The 17490-nt window shown below is 40.7% G+C and overlaps 1 long non-coding RNA gene across 1 annotated transcript in view; it reads left to right on the forward strand.

Annotated features, from left to right (window-relative positions):
* Window positions 1–13743: 13743 nt before the first annotated feature.
* The window catches only part of LOC125155849 (uncharacterized), a 44814-nt gene continuing 41067 nt past the window's right edge, over window positions 13744–17490 (forward strand). The window contains exons 1-2 of the long non-coding RNA XR_007148379.1: window positions 13744–13780; window positions 16852–16995. This is a non-coding gene — a long non-coding RNA (uncharacterized LOC125155849). The remainder of the gene's footprint in view (window positions 13781–16851; window positions 16996–17490) is intronic.

A 17490-nucleotide genomic window follows, 5' to 3' on the forward strand; every position in this document is an offset into this window, starting at 1 on the left:
TGCCAGGTTTCACCACAGTCTCTTGTCTTTGTCCCAATACCAGCAAACATAGCTGCTCTCCAGGGTCCACTGGGAATTTGCCTGTGGGGAGGCCATATGGCCTCTACCAAATGCTCTCCAAGCAGGGGAAGTGCTTCTCCTGTGTGGCACACATACTCCTTAGACCCCACTGTCTGCTTTTGGTGATTCACCCTATTTCCTCACCAGAGCACTACCAGGCACTGAGCTCTGTAACTTCAGGCTCTGTGCTTCACTGTTTATAGAATCCTGGTGTTATTGAAACCCTCTCCTTTTTTCCCATTCAGTCCCCAGAGATTGCTTTCCTTCTTTCTTTCCAGGTACTTTCAAAAGAGTGTTTTTCTTGCATGATACCCATGGATGCACTCTTCCCCTTTCTCTTTATCTATCCTTTCTCTGCAAAAACAGTTCCCTACTCTCCACCGCTTTTTTCTCCCTCAGTTCACCTGTCAAGTTCTGTGGCTAAAATTTGCACATTGTTGTGTTAGTCCTCAGATCAATTTCCTAGGTGTTCGAAATGTTTTGGTGCTGATCTAGCTGTATTTTAAGGAGGAGACAAGCTCAGGGTCTCCATGCTGCTCTGCCATCTTAACTCCTCCCCCCTCCCCTATACCTTACTGTAAGGCAGATCTGTTTCTTCTCCCCAGTTACTTGCTTATTTTTTTCATTTATTTGTAACAGTATGACATTATGAACTTTTATTCTCCATGTTAAAATTTCTATTATTATTATCTGTTTTGTGATTCAGTTTTCTCTAAATTCAGCCATTTAGGTTGGACCTTGTGTTCATGTGACAAGTTGTCAGATTTTTGTGAGTGTTTCCTTACTTTCCTGGCACCATAGAATTGTCTTCATTTGGTCTGTATGTAATCTTCAAACATTTCTATGATGAAATAAGACTGATTCTATGTGGACAAAGTGTTACCTTTGAAAATTCATGAGTTAACATGACTAGTAATTATTTACTCTGTGAATTAGTTCACTTCTGTTATAACCAATATGACTGTAAAATAAAAATTGTGTGTCTCTGAAGTGATGACAGTGCCACACAATACTTACAGGTAAATAAATATTGCCAAAAACCACTCGTAAATGAAAAATAAAAAGCTGAAATCACATCTAATGTATGGAGTTGTGTGTATGGTGTGTGTGTGTCTTCGAATGAAACCAAGAATAAATACTTCAGATTATTTTCAGGGGTTTTAAGGGATCTGGGAGGGAATCAAGGAAGGACATGACCACAAGGTGGCAGGAGTATACACAAGTCTTGCTGGGTGATCCTGACAGATTTGCTGGAGAGGGAAGTCCCTCACAGAGACCCTCCAGAGTCTCAGGTTCAGGAAACCACTCAGAGAAGGAGGGCAGGGGAACTCCCAGGTTAGAGGAGAATCTGGAAAGGGGGTTTCTGTATCCAGGGAAAGCTACTCAGAGCACATCAGGAGTCTTGGAGTCAGAGAGCTCCAAAGGGCAACAGCAGCTTGAGGTCTTTATGACATGAGGCTTATCTTATCTATTGATAGCAGATATTGGCTGCGGTTACATGAGGTATACAAAACAAGAAAGATCTAAATGGCCAAAAATCTGCTTTTTTCAAACAATATTTAAGAGAATTGGATATGTAAAAATTTAAGTTTGGTGATAGCAGGCTCTTGAACTAATAGGTCTTTGTCTTCAGGGAAGAAATGAATAACCTAGGGACCAATAAACGGAAGCCATCTTGGGTTCATTTATAGAATAAATGTAAAGCAGTACCATGCTCTTCTCATGCTTCATCAACTCCTTGTACCACCAATGTAATGCATGATTATTGAAGGTGAGCTGGGGGACTAAGTCACTTGTTGATCAACTGACATAAGAGAATGATGAGTAATGAGTGGCAGATTTGTACCTAGAGATAAAGTATCAGAAGAAAAAGACCAACTGGAATCTACCCACAGTGCCATATTGACACTTGTGGAGAAGACATAGAAATAAAGTGAGTTTATAAAGGACAAAGATGGTACTGGCTGAATGACTTTAGCCAGAATATTTTATGCAGTAAGAATGACACATTATTAGCATAAGGCTATTATAATAGTAATAGTTTAAAACTACCTTGCAGTCCTATACTTCCAGTGGGAAAGAAAGGTGTGGTCTAATGAGAAGCTGAAGATGGCATGTGATTCCTGATTACCGAGTACATATCCAAGTGGCCTTGGGAAGGATTTAAAGTGACACCTATGGTTGGATGGACAATGATGGACTTAGGATCCAAAGTCTTCTCCAGATCCTGACACTGTTACTCGCTTGTCCTGTGACCCTAAGTAGAGAGGACTTTGTGAAGCCAATTTCCTTTGCAAAATGAGTATAGAACTTTCTAACTCACAAGATTGTTGTTTGTGCTGGGATGTGTTCCAGAATCTAAATGCTACCAAGAATGACTTAAAAATTTCTGCAATTCATGTGGTGACCAAGTAGGTAGTCACCCTACCTGATGTGATTTTAAAGGTATGAAAATGTATGGAGTTGTGGGTCTGGTGCATTCTGTATAACGTTGACTTAAGGAGCCACTGCATTATAAGGCTCCATGAAAATAGGGCCTAGGGACTAATGTAGGAAACAAAGGCAGAAGGAAATGGCAGATAAAATTAAATGCCCTTATAACCTGCAGTCTACTGACAAATACTTGAGACAGGCAGAGTAGTTTCTCCAGGAACCCACTACTGTTGTAATGCTAATACTTTTCTAGAGGGAAAAAACAACCTTAGTTTGACAATACATAGGCTTCCAGTATCCTGTGGGTCTTCTTTAGCATATGAAAATCTCTTTGGAAACTTCTCCTTGACTTTACCTCCCCCAACCCCATAGTATATAACAAATCTCTCCTCAAGGTCCCTGGGCAGCTCTTCCTGCCCACAGGTCCTGTCTCTGTGGTTTAATAAAATCACCTTTTTATTAGACGTCTCAAGAATTCTTTCTTGTCCATTGGCTCCGAACCCCACCACCATCACCCCAAAACCTTATCAGGGACCAGGTACCTTTTGTCTGCATCTGAATAACCAACATCTCACACAGTCCGTGGAACATAATAAGAACTTCATAAACATTTGCTGATCAAATAAGAACTTTATTTGAATCACTTCTTTGAGAAAACCTCAATTCTAGGTGACCATCCCAATAAACGCAAACATTCTCTATTAAATTATTAAGGTGTTGGCTTACAGTAATCAACCAAGTTGGCTTCAGTCACATAACAGTATCTTAGAGGAATGAGACATAATTTTGATGAGAGAAGGTCAGGAGTGCAGGATACTGTTGGGTCAGGGAGGCATGGCTGTGCTTTGTGGGCAGGCAGTTGAACAGCCAGTAGGAAAAAGCATTGGAAGAGGATCACTCAAAGCAAGGAGTAAATTCATAAAAACAGCCACTTAAATAAGGTATGGACAACTTTCCAGGGTGAGTTCTGTGCCGATACAACATTTAATGTGTCTGAGTCTCTAGCTTACTAGAAATGAGTTGCTGTGGAATTAATCATATCTTGGGCGTGGTTAACATTTCCCAGAGGTGTAACCAGAAAGGCATTAACACCCATTTTTGTAGGTCCCACACCTAGTTGTCTCTGAGGTGTAAACGTCAAAAGGTCGATATGCACAGAGAGAAGGACGGAAAAAGGAAGACTAAGGAGGGGAAGAGAAGTGATGGACACACGGATTGAGCGAAGGGAGGGAGAAGCCAGGGAAAACAAGGGAAAGAAAGAAAAATAGGATGCTAGCCATCTTGAAAACTGCATGCCATCAGCTACGTGAGCTGCATTTCAGACTTTCTGCTCCACTCAATGACTTCTTGGCATAAGCCAGAGTCCCAGATAATGTTTTTTCCATGTTTCTCACCCACATCCTCAACTACAATTGCCTTTGAAAGGTATTCATCTGCTTCTCAAATGTTGTTCCTACAGAAAAAAGCCTTTGGAAGCAAAATATCATCGTGCGTCTCAGCCACCAAAAAGAACATTTGTGGAAAGTAATTGGGCAAATTGAGGGTATGAGCCCCAGAAGAAACAATGTATTTTGACAGGAAAAATTGTTTGGCAAATGTTAAGGTATTTATGAGTAATCATAATGATTCTTTAAGTAATTATAATTTGTTCTGTACTCTGTCACACTTGTTTCAGTTTGTGGCTTTTATCAGTGAATCAAGTTTTTTAGTTGTCTTTATTTTTAGGAAGAGATTCACAGTATTGAAATATTTCAAATGCCAATGATGTTATGTTTCTTGAATATTTTCCCTTTCTAGTGCCTGATGAGTCATTGGACTATCATTTTGTCCCAAGAACATTATGGTGACACCAGTCTTAGTCACAAAACCATTACTGTGGCAGGGGCTGGGGGGGAGGGTAAAGAGGTAGCATAAGGGGAGAAATCTACATAATAAGAAGAATCTAGTTTAATGTGAAGGTTGGAATCATTACCCACATTTTCAAAGCAAATTTATTTTAATTTTTATTTTTTTAAATGTTTATTTATTTTTGAGAGATAGACAAAGCACAAGCAGAGCAGGGGCAGAAAGCGGGGGGGACACAGAATCTGAAGCAGGTTCCAGGCTCTGAGCTGTCAGCACAGAGCCTGATGAGGGGCTCGAACTCACAAACTGTGAGATCATGACCTGAGCCGAAGTCGGACACTTAACCGACTGAGCCACCCAGGTGCCCCTAAAGCAAATTTATTTTAAACTAGATTTCCAAATATACAATTGCTTAGCTGCCCTGTTATAGTTCTATCCTCAGTTGTATGAAGTTCTGTGTTTCAGGGATATGCAGTTAGAATACTGTCACTTCATAATTCAGTTTTCATTTCAGCTGTGTGATAAATAGGGTTTGGGAGGATTATCTCACAGGAGACCAAGCATTGAATGTAAGCCCTGATGTGCTGCTACACCACAGAAGCACAAAGCTGGCACACATCCAAAGGTTATCTGGTTTAGTCTCCTATTGAAACATGAAACTCATTGTAACAAGCTCTCATGAACTTTTTTCCAGAGGAAACATACACCACGTGTTGGTTGATTAGTAAAGCATTTGCATTAGCGAAGCTTTGCATACCGTTGAAAAACCTAAACAGAAGAGCTGTTTCCAAGCATGATAAATAGATCAAATAGTCCTGTGAGAATTAAAATAGACAGCTTCCCTAGTTACAACACAGCAAAATATAACACAATATTGTGAGTTTCATTTTTCAGTGGGAAAATGAATTACAAGTGAAACATCTAGTAGTATTGAGTTTGTTTTTCACTACATCTCAGAGCTGGAGTGTTCAAAGATTTGATACTGGCTAAGGAAGACGACCTGAATGGCGAATGCTGTAAACTTGTCTCCTTTATTAATACACAAATTCAAACTCAAAGACACTGGTGAGGTGTATATATATATGTGCTATGTAACAAACATTCTTTCAACAATAAGTATTTAACACATTACGTCTTTGGATCTTCATTAGCCTTAAGGTCTAAATGATAAACAAGAATCTAAGTCTAAAGAATAGAGGGCTCCTTCAGGCATGATGGGAGATGAGCAGAGATGGGGAAATATCTCTAGCAAATATCTTGGTGAATGGGGAGCTGAGGGCCAGTGCTTGGCATCATATTTTCAAACTTCACTTTGAGAAATGACCAGCGAGTCCTTATGTAAGCAATGCACTTTCAGTTATAATAACGTGTTAATGTAAAATCATCAGTTATAACAAATGTCCTACTCTGGTGGGGATTCTGATAAGGGAGAAAGGCTGTGAGTACGTGGGGGCGGGGCTGTGTGGAAAATCTCTGTACCTCAAAAATCTCAATGTTGCTGTGAACCTAAAACTACTGTAAAAAATAAGGTCTATCAAAAAAAAAGAATACTAAATAGTTAAATATCTGCTATAATTTCTGTCTTTTACTTCTCATATACCTAATTCACTTTCAATTCATTCAAATTTATTATTATTATCTCAAACACAGTTACTAATATATGCATATATTTGACACATAACATTTTTTTTTTTCAACGTTTATTTATTTTTATTTTTGGGACAGAGAGAGACAGAGCATGAACGGGCGAGGGGCAGAGAGAGAGGGAGACACAGAATCGGAAACAGGCTCCAGGCTCTGAGCCATCAGCCCAGAGCCCGACCCGGGGCTCGAACTCACGGAGCGCGAGATCGTGACCTGGCTGAAGCCGGACGCTTAACCGACTGCGCCACCCAGGCGCCCCAATTTATTTATTTATTTTAACATTTATTCATTTTTGAGAGTGGGAGAGATAGAGTGTGAGTGGGGGAGGGGCAAAGAGTGTGGTAGACAGAATCAGAAGCAGACTCCAGGCTCTGAGCTGTCAGCACAGAACCCAGTGAGGGGCTCGACCTCAGGGACTGCGAGATCATGACCTGAGCTGAAGTCAGACGCTTAACCGACTGAGCCACCAGGCACCCCAAGGTTTTTATTTTTATTGCTAATGCAAATTTCTCATTCTGATGAAAATTATTTATACTTTATTTGTCAATTATTTATTTATTTATTTTTAAATTATTTATTTTGAGAGATAGCACATTCAAGTGCACGAGTGGGGGAAGGGCAGAGAGAGAGAGAGGGAGAAAGAGAATCCCAAGCAGGCTCCACTCTGAGTGTGGAGTCAGTTGTGGGCCTTGATCCCACCACCATGAGGTCACGACCTGAGCTGAATTCAAGAGTGGGACACTTATCCCATTAAGTCACCCAGGTGCCCCTATTTGCCAATTATTTAAATTATTTTATTTGTGAATGATTTAAACTGTCTTATTATGAGAAATTTAAAAAGTAAAATATACAAGGAAGTCTTTAAATTTAACAATAAACATAAAATTCCCCAATTAGAAAGTAGGTAAAAGATCTGAGCAGGCACCTCAACAAAGAAGATATACAGATGCAGATAAGCATATGAAAAGATTCTCAACATTATATATCATTGTCATAAGGGAACTGCAGGTGAAAAGACAAGGAGATACCATTACCCCCCAGTGGAATGGTGAAAATCCAAAACCCTGACTCCCCCAAATGCTGGTGAGGATGTGCAGCAACAGAAACTCTAATTTACTGCTGATGGGAATGCAAAATGGCACAGCCACCCTGGAAGACAATGTGGCAGTTTCTTACAAAATTAAAAATACTCCAGGGGCACCTGGGTGGCTCAGTCGGTTAAGCGTCCGACTTCAGCTCAGGTCACGATCTCTCGGTCCGTGAGTTCGAGCCCCGCGTCGGGCTCTGGGCTGATGGCTCAGGGCCTGGAGCCTGCTTCCAATTCTGTGTCTCCCTCTCTCTCTGCCCCTCCCCCATTCATGGTCTGTCTCTCTCTGTCTCAAAATAAATAAACGTTAAAAAAAAATTTAAAAAAAAACAAAATTAAAAATAATCTTACCATAAGATCCACCAATTTCACTTGGTACTTACACAAATGAGCTGAAAACTTACATCCACACAAAAACCTGCACATGAAGTTTATAACGGTTTTTAAAAGTTTTAATTTAAATTCCAGTTAGTTAACATACAGTGTAAAATGAGTTTCAGGTGTACAATATAGTGATTCAACCTTTCTGTACATCACCCAGTGCTCATCACAAGTGCCTTCCTTAATCTCCATGTCCCATTTCACCCCTCTCCCCATCTACCGCCCCTCTGGTAACCATCAGTTTGTTCTCTAAAGTTAAGAGTCTGTTTCTTGGTTTGCCCTTCTCTCTCTTTCCCCCCCTTTGCTCATTTATTTTGTTTCTTAAATTACACACATGAGTGAGGGAAGCCATATAGTATTTGTCTTTCTCTGACTGGCTTATTTTGCTTAGCATAACACTCTCTAGCTCCATTCATGTCATTGCAAATGGCAAGATTTCATTCTTTTTTCATGGCTGAGTAATATTCCATTGTATATACAAACTACATCTTCTTTATCCATTCATCAGTCGATGGACACTTGTGTTGTTTCCATAATTTGGCTATTATGGATACTGCCGCTATAAACATTGGGTGCATGTATCCCTTTGAATTAGTATTTTTGCATTCCTTGGGTAAATACCTAGTAGTTCAATTGCTGGATTATAGGGTAGTTCTATTTTAAACTTTTTGAGGAACCTACACACTGCTTTCCAGAGTGGCTGCACTTTGTATTCCCACCAACAGTGCAAGAGGGTTCCCTTTTCTCTACATCCTCTTCAATACCTATTGTTGTTTGTGTTGTTGGTTTTAGCCATTCTGACAGGTGTGAGATGATATCTCGTTGTAGTTTTGATTTGCATTTCCCTGATGATCAGTGATGTTGAGCATCTTTTCATGCTTCTGTTGGCCATCTGGATGTCTTCTTTGGAGAAATGTCTATTCATGTCCTTTTCCCATTTATTCACTGGATTATTTGTTTTTTGGGTGTTGAGTGTGATAAGTTTTTTTATATATTTTGGATACCAACCCTTTATCAGATATGTCATTTGAAAATATCTTCCCCCATTCCATAGGTTGCTTTTCGTTTTGTTGACTGTTTTCTTTGCTGTGCAGAAGCTTTTGTTTTGATGTAGTACCAATAATTTGTTTTTGAGTTTGGTTCTCTTGCCTCAGGAGACATATCTAGAAAGAAGTTGCTATGGCCAATGTCAAAGAAGTTACTGCCTGTGTTCTCTTCTATGATTTTTAAGGTTTCAAGTCTTACATTTAGGTTTTTAATTCATTTTGAGTTTATTTTTGTGTTTGGTGCAAAAAAGTGGTCTAGTTTCCTTCTTTAGCATGTAGCTGTCCAGTTTTCCCAACACCATTTGTTGATGAGACTGTTTTTTCTCCCGTTGGGTATACTTTCCTGCTTTGTCAAAGATTAGCTGAGCATTTAATTGTGAGTTCATTTCTGCGTTTCTATTCACTTCCATTGATCTAAATGTCTATTTTTGTGCCAGTACTATACGTTTTTGATCACTACTGTTCTGCAATATAATTTGAAGTCCAGAATTGGGATGATTCCAGCTTTGTTTTTCTTTTTCAAGGTTGCTTTGGCTGTTAGAGAGGTCTTTTGTGATTCCATAACAGTTTTACTTACAATTTCCAAAAATTAAAAACAGTTAAGATTTCCTTCAATAAGTAAGTGGATAAATAAACTGTGGTACATCCAGACAGTGGAATATTATTCAGTGATAAAAATAAATGAGCTATCAAGTCATACAAAGACATGGAGGAACTTTAAATGCACATTCAGTGAAAGATACTAAGTGAAAGTGAAAAGAGTCAGTCTAAAAAGGTTACATACTATGTGAATTCAACTCTATGACATTCTGGAAAAGACAAAACTATGGAGCTTCGCTGATGTCCTAGTAATCCTATGGTTACCAGGAATTTGGGGAGAGGGAGGAAGGCAGGGATGAGTAGGTGAAGCAGAGGGGCATTTTTAGAACAGTGAAAATATTCTATATGATTCGGTGATGGTGCATACATGAACATTATGCACTTGTCAAAACCTGCAAAACTGTATAACACAAGAATGAACCCTGATGCAAAGTATAGACTTTAGTCAATTAATAATGTATTAATACTGACTTACCAATTGTAACAAATGTACTACAATAATGCATGATGTTAATAATAGGGGGGAACTGGGAGCAGGAGAGAGAGAGTGTATCTTTCCATAAATCTAAAACCTCTCGGGGGCACCGGTTAAGCATCCAACTCTTGATTTTGGCTCGGGTCATGATCTCACAGTTTGTGCTATCTGATAGCACAGAGACTGCTTGGGATTCTCTCTCCCTCTCTCTCTGCTCCTTCCCTGCCCATGCACATGCTCTCTCTCTCTCTCTCAAAATAAATAAGTAAACATTAAAAAAATAAATAAAACCTCTCTCTCAAAATAAATAAGTAAACATTAAAAAATAAATAAAACCTCTCTAAAAGTGTATTAATTTAAAATTTTAAATATGCAAAAGTAGGGGCGCCTGGGTGGCTCAGTCGGTTGAGCGCCGACTTCAGTTCAGGTCACGATCTCGCCGTCTGTGAGTTCGAGCCCCGCATCGGGCTCTGGGCTGATGGCTCAGAGCCTGGAGCCTGCTTCCGGTTCTATGTCTCCCTCTCTCTCTGCCCCTCCCCCGTTCATGTTCTGTCTCTCTCTGTCTCAAAAATAAATAAACGTTAAAAAAAAATAAAAAAAATATGCAAAAGTATACAGAATATAAATGGATTATGTTACTGGATTTTCACAGAGTAAATGCTATAAAATCACCAACTGTAGAATCAGTGAAGATTTCTATAGAATAAGCAACTAATTAAAGTAGATGGCTGAATCTATTGGGTGTGGTACTGTGCTTGGTTTGCACCTGAAATAATGGAAAATCCTGCCTAGATGAGCTTCCACTTTATTTGGGATCACTGGGGATTTCTATTAGCATGTTTTTTTTAGTTCTAAGATGCTTTTCTAAGATAGATAGATATATCATCTCTAATATATACATAATAAATTATGTGTATATATCATAGAATAGCATCTCTAATATGTAATATATATTATATATCTCACATATATTATAAACTAGCATCTGTAAAATTGGTAAGCATCTTGCCATTAACGTAATTTCATAATTGGTAATCTTTCTTTTCTTAGTGGTTCATAAAATTTATGAAATCTTGAAATTCAACAACATATGGCAGCTGCTTTCTTGTAGTCTCTTAGGAGAGAACTTTCTCTCCCAACTTAAAGACAGCGATTTAAAGGTCTAGGAGACCAGGGGCCTGGCTCTGTCATTAACTAGGTGTTGTTTGGGGCCATCTCCGTTAATTTTTCTGATCCCTAGTTTCATCACCACCAGTTAAAATAGTGCTAGCTCAACATTTGAATCTAGGCCACTTGGTAGACTAAGACAGGGAAGGTGCCAGAGTAATAGAATGAGATTGAATTTCTCTCTCTTCGCTCCCTGTGAAGCACGTGGTCTGTTTCCAAATAGATAATGCAGTTTAGTAATTGTAAGGAAAGGTCCTTGCCATGCTTAGTGAGGAAATAGCAGAATTGCAGGACTCAGGGGATGTGACCACACATTTTATATATTTGCCACCACCTTAGACTTTCATATGAATAGAAAGAAAAGGCTTTTGGGGCGCCTGGGTGGCGCAGTCGGTTAAGCGTCCGACTTCAGCCAGGTCACGATCTCGCAGTCTGGGAGTTCGAGCCCCGCGTCGGGCTCTGGGCTGATGGCTCAGAGCCTGGAGCCTGTTTCCGGTTCTGTGTCTCCCTCTCTCTCTGCCCCTCCCCCGTTCATGCTCTGTCTCTCTCTGTCCCAAAAATAAATAAACGTTGAAAAAAAAAAAAAGAAAGAAAAGGCTTTTTCGTTTTCAAAAATAAAATGTTTCAAATTTGATCTGCCTTTGGATTATACTTAGAAATAAGGGGGAACTAGCTCAGTCTCCAAGGCACCCTCCAACTCCCCATCTGCCTGCTCACCCCTGTGCTTTCCCAACGCCCTCTGCACTCCCACGCCACCACCAGTGTTACTGGGTATTGTTTCCACGACCCCTCCCCCCACTCCCTTCTCCAAGCATCTCCCTGGATTCCAGTCTCTGCATACAAGTCTACACTTTGCAAACCACCTACAGCTGCTCGGAGTGAGGACTCCATCCCTCCAAACCCTCCCCAGCAAGCCTGTGAATAATACTCCAAATGTCTTAGCTAATATGGCAAGCCAGTAAGCCTCCTCTAGGGCTGATTATGTAACTCTGGATTTTGTTTCCTATAGTTGTGATTTGTGAGCAAATTAACAAACCCAGAAAGGCTGCTAATCTTTGCTACTTGCCTGTATGATGCTGCTGTGAATAACAGCATTGTATTATTTGTTAATGATAATCATGTGTTTTGATATGGTAATGATTCTTTCAAATTAACTCCACAAGGGCATTAGTCTAGCCTTTAGTCATGCCTCAATCTATCAATTAAGTTGCCAGAGATATCTGTGAAAAGTCAACCACTTCACCCACCACTGAAACCTACCAGCTGTCCCCATGACACAGAACTGTTGATTACTTCATTGAGAATCTGTCTCCTGACAGTTCTGGCCAGAAATGAAGATGAGTAAGATAATGAATAAACATCAGAAGGGGAAATTTAGGGCAATTTTTAAATTATATCATTTCTGTTTTGCTGAATTGCCCACATATCGTGTGATGGAAAAATTAATACACGATTTTAAATACTGGAGACACGAAAACCTACTATTTGCTTTCTAAACCCTTGAGACTAGATATACAGCTCTGCCTTCTTTGTCAGCTTATTGTTATTTATTACTTTATAAGTTCTATTCTTGTTGCTATCTTGGTTTTGGAAGATAATAGATGTTGAGGAAAGCCAATATCTACTTTCAGATCTCCTGCCCCCCTGGTCCTGGACGATTTCAGCTGATTAAAAATGATCACTCATTTCTCCCTAATTCCCTTCCTTTTCCCCCATTACCTAGCCATAATTACTCCCTTAGGTTTAGATAATTACAGAGATTGAGATACCCATGTCATGGTATTCATGTGTTCACAACCAAAATTGATTTGATAACAGCATTGAATTGAAGCTGAGCCCTGACTGGTAAGCTGCCTCCCAGGTTTTTTGCTAGTGGGCTTGCTACCCAGTAGAATACCACAGAAATAACTTTTGAGCAAGACGGTGGTGTGAGGAAAAGGCATTTTTATTTTTCCTTTCAAATTTCTATTTAAATGACCAGCATATTTTTTAAGTAGCTGAAAGCTAGAGACAAAAATTACCCTTACCCTGTAAGCGTTGGAGGAACGCTGTGATGATTGTATTTGAGAAAGCAGGGCCGGAAGTGGATGCAGAACTCTGGAAGAGCTTCTCAGACAAGCGATTAGCTCTAGAACTGAAGCCAGCAACAGGCTCTGGGGATCTAACTCCCTCCCGCCTTTTCCCACTGGGAGGGTTTGGGTTCCAAGAGTAAACCCTTCATCCCGTGTTCCTTCTTGTTTCCTGGGGTCTGGAAAGTAAGAACAAGCACCAGCTAGACTTGGCTCCCCACCCTGTGAGTCTAGGAGGAAAACAGGGACAAAGACTTCTCATCTGGGGAGTTGATAATGCTGGTGGCATGGGTGATGTCCTTTAAGTGACAATCTATGATTTATGTTCCCTATCCTTGCCCCAGGCCCTTAGACCATGAGAATGGTTTGTATCTGTGGACTTTTCCTTAAAGGGTATGGGGCTGGGACCAAAAATATCCACCCTAATTCTTGCTTGAGTCAAAACTTCACCTTGAGATGACTGAACTGAGATATTATAGGATCTATGATAATATGCAGCACTCACATGAAATGGATTGCTCAAATATAATTGTGATCCTATTGCTTTCTTCTGAAATAGATCTTCTGCCTGACCGAGAAGGGGAAGTTCTAACCCCTTACAGAACCATGAGTCTGAAAGGGCGGACCTACGCCGGCCGACTCCATCTGGTTCTGTGTCCTCCACCTTGAGTGACTATGTCCCCGACATGCCCCCTTTCCGGGAAAATCGCAGAAACCTCAGACCACGCCTCCTCCCCTTGAGTAACCTCCCGCTCACCCGTTCAAACTTCCCGATCAAAACACGCCCGGCAACCTGCGCAACAGGACTCTGACCCTTCCCCAAGCCAATCGGCCGAGGCCACGACCCTTCCCCAGCCAATCGGCTGAGGCCACAGCCATTACCTCACCAACTGCCCCTAGACCCCTATAAAACCTTTGTGCTTTTGAAACTCGCTCTCTCTCTCCAGCATCTCACCGCTGCTCGTTGGTGCAGGTAGGGGATTGAGCTCGAGCTAGCTCGAATGAAAACTCTTTTGCTTTTGCATCAGACTCGGCTCCCTGGTGGTCTTTGGGGATCGCGAATTCTGGGCATAACAGAGGCCATCCCATAAGTGATTTTAATATTTCTGAAGTGAAGTTTTGGGACAGAGGATTACATGGGGATGCTGAATGTATGTACTGCAAACGCAAAGATGATTAGGTGAGGACACAGGGAAAAAGTTACTAATTAATAATTGTAAATGCTAGGGGTGGGGGGAGGAATCAAATTAGTCTTCCATCCCTGATGTGAGAATCAGAGAAACTACACAATAATGAAAAGAGTTTCCCAAACTCAGTCCATATAGCAGAATATGAAAAAGTAAGGAGAGTACATATATCTTTATGAAAAAAAGGAAAAGTAGGGGTGCCTGGGTGGCTCAGTCAGTTGAGCATCCAACTCTTGGTTTTGGCTCATGTTATGATCTCACAGTTCATGAATTCAAGCCCTGTGTCAGGCTCTGTGCTGTCAGTGCAGAGCCTGCTTGGGATTCTCTCTCTCCCTCTCTCTCTCTGCCCCTCCCTCACTCGTGCTCTCTCTCTCTCTCTCAAAATAAATAAACATTAAAGAAAAAGACAGTTAAAAAAAGTAAGATAATTAATATATGTTAAACATATCAATTTACAATGTAAATGGATTAAATTCCCTGATTGAAGTGAAAGACTCTTAGGTTGGTTTAAAATGAAAGCAAAATGCAAATCTCATAATATATTGTTTACAAGGAATATACCTAAAATAAGGAAAATGAGTTTTTAAAAATAAAGAAGTGCAAAGATTTATTAGATGAACACAAAATAAAGGAACACAGATTCACAGATATTGGTAAGCAAGCATTCAGTCGTTATATTTCTGTTTATTCCCTTTCGTTTTTGTTTTTTTTTTTAATTTTTTTTTTTTTTTTCATATTCCCTTTCGTTTTTATGTACCTTGTATGTGTCTGGCAGTTTCCTAGGCACTGAAGATAAAACTCAGTAAAACAAAGTTCACGCCTTAATTGAACTCGCTTTATTCAACGGAACTAAACAAATAAATTACATAATGTAAAGTCAGATAATGGTCACTGCTACAAAGGAAACTAAAGCAAGGTAAAGGAGGCTGATGGAGACAGCTGCTTTAGAGGGAATGTTCTCCAAGGAAGTGATTTGTGTTCAGGGACCTGAATGAAATGAAGAAGAGCTGTGTAGTTATCTGTGAATGTGTTGGTGATCTACAACAGTGATCCTCAAAGTGTGGTCCGTGAAATGTTTGCTTCCAGGTAGGGATAAGGTAAAGAGATGGTCCCAGAATGTAAAGGAGCCGTGTAGTGAAGTACAATCTTCAGGCCAGCTGGCATTTTCTTTCCTGTGGAAGGAAACAATGTGTCTGTTTGCAGTCTGGCTCATTGTCTCCGACTGCTACCTTGTTGTGCTTTGAATTACACTGGGACAGAGGACAAAGGCCTGAGGCAAAAGCATAGTTAGCATATGTGACAAAGCAGACTTGTGGAGTAGGCAAAGCTAAATACGCACACTTAGCTTGAATACACAAAACAATTAAATGATTATTTGACTTAAAAGAATTGTTTAAGTAATAACATTCATTTCTTATATATTAACATCCAGATTCTGTAAAGATCTCGTCTTAAACTCACAACTTGTGTCGGTATATATAATTTTCACCTAGAACTCTCATTTGACATCTCATAAGCATATAAAATATATAATGCTCCAAACTCAAGTTCTGATGCCAGCTCCTCGAGTCCTGCTGTCTTGTGCTATGACTTGTCACCACCTCAGTGTAAATCAGCATCTTCCATTGTAGGGATTGTTGCACTAGATCCCTACATGCTCTCTCTGCTTCTCCATTCCTCTCTCCCAGTCTAGTCTCCACTTGGGTCCAGACTAGTTCTATTAAAAAGTCAGACTACGGGCCTACTGCTCACATTCCTTGCTGTTGTTCCATCTCATTCAGAGTATGGAGCAAAGCCCTTGCACTGGCTTATAAAGCCTGTGTGGTCTAGAACATGCTACTTCTCTAATTTTATCTCTTGCCCCTTGCTTATTGTGTTATAACCAAATTTGGCTCCTGGAAATTCTTTGAACACCCCAAACATACCCTAAAAACACATCTCAGAGCCTTTGCACTGTTAGCTCTCTCCATCATTTCTTTTAGGTCTATTTGCATATGTGAAACCTAATCTGACTATCATGCATAAAATTTCAACTCATCCCAAAGCCAGGGTACCCTTTTCCAATTACCTTGCTTTATTTATCTCTGAAGCACTTCATATTATTTTATGTTTATTGTTTTCTTCTCTCTCTCTCTCTCTGTCTCTCTCATCTTCTTCCCCAATAGCATAAGGCCATGAGAGAGTTGGCTGTTTTTATTCATAGCACCAAGATTCAACTCTCTCTTTCTGTATTGGTATGTATATATTTGTTTAATAGGTGAATACAAGAAAAATCATGTTTAAGAGAAAATGCAAGAGGTAGAATATAAAATGTAGCTTTCTTTTCAAAAAACAAATCTGGACCTGGATGAGGAGAAACTCTAATCACGAGGACCACTGCAATAGGAAGAAGGCTCTGACTATAACATCTAAAAGTGTCTCAAACGTTGGGCAAAAAGGTCTTTTCTTTCACGGGAAAGAGTAGTGACAGCTACGGAGAAGTGAATGTTCAGGGGTAGGGTGGGTGAGCAAGGGGTGTGAGTAGACAGCTTGGGCAGGAAAAGGCCATTAAGGGGAAGATGTTCTGCATTTTACGAAACCTTGCTTAAGCTTAGGGGCAGGCAAAGTTCTGGGGCCTGGGGGAAGGAGATAAGCTTGGTCAAGTTTAATCAAGTTAAGTTACTGGGCATTTTTCCAAATTGGTCAGCTAGTCATCTGTGGGAATTGGGAGGGTCTGTGTCTGGCCTGGTCCTAGGTACTTCAGGAAGTCTCCCTGAGCCCTGTCTAATCCTATCACATAGGGCTGGGTGGTCTTTGCAGACAGCCATTTCCCGGAACACAAAGAGGGGGGGATTTCTTGTCCTTGACTGTTTTCCAGGCGCCCAGGCTCAGCTAAAGTTCCACTCTGTTTGCTCCTGGGAGTGTCGTCACCGGGAAGTCTCAGGACTGGAGAACGATGGCTGTAGCTGCATCCCTGAGCTGGTTTCATCCTCCACAACGTGGTGCCCCTAAGGAACTAGAGGTGAGGGCGTGACCTAACACCCTGTTTCCAGATGTCCTCAGTCAACCCTAAGTGCCAGCCTGCCTCCTCCACCATCTTGACTCATTCTGCCACCTTGTTCCTGGGTCACTGAGACAGACAAATTAAAGGCGATTCAATAGGGGGAGTCAGAATGTGTATTTCTTTTCTTTTCTTTTTTTTTTTTTAATTTCAACGTTTATTTTTATTTTTGGGACAGAGAGAGACAGAGCATGAACGGGGGAGGGGCAGAGAGAGAGGGAGACACAGAATCGGAAACAGGCTCCAGGCTCTGAGCCATCAGCCCAGAGCCTGACGCGGGGCTCGAACTCCCGGACCGCGAGATCGTGACCTGGCTGAAGTCGGATGCTTAACCGACGGCGCCACCCAGGCGCCCCATGTGTATTTCTGATCGTGCTCATCACTCTGCCAGCCAGTGTCATATGGTATTACCAGAGCTAAAACAGTGACGATTTCAGTTATAAATCATTTACTCTA

Source organism: Prionailurus viverrinus, chromosome F1 (genome assembly GCF_022837055.1).
Source record: "Prionailurus viverrinus isolate Anna chromosome F1, UM_Priviv_1.0, whole genome shotgun sequence".
NCBI lineage: Eukaryota > Metazoa > Chordata > Mammalia > Carnivora > Felidae > Prionailurus > Prionailurus viverrinus.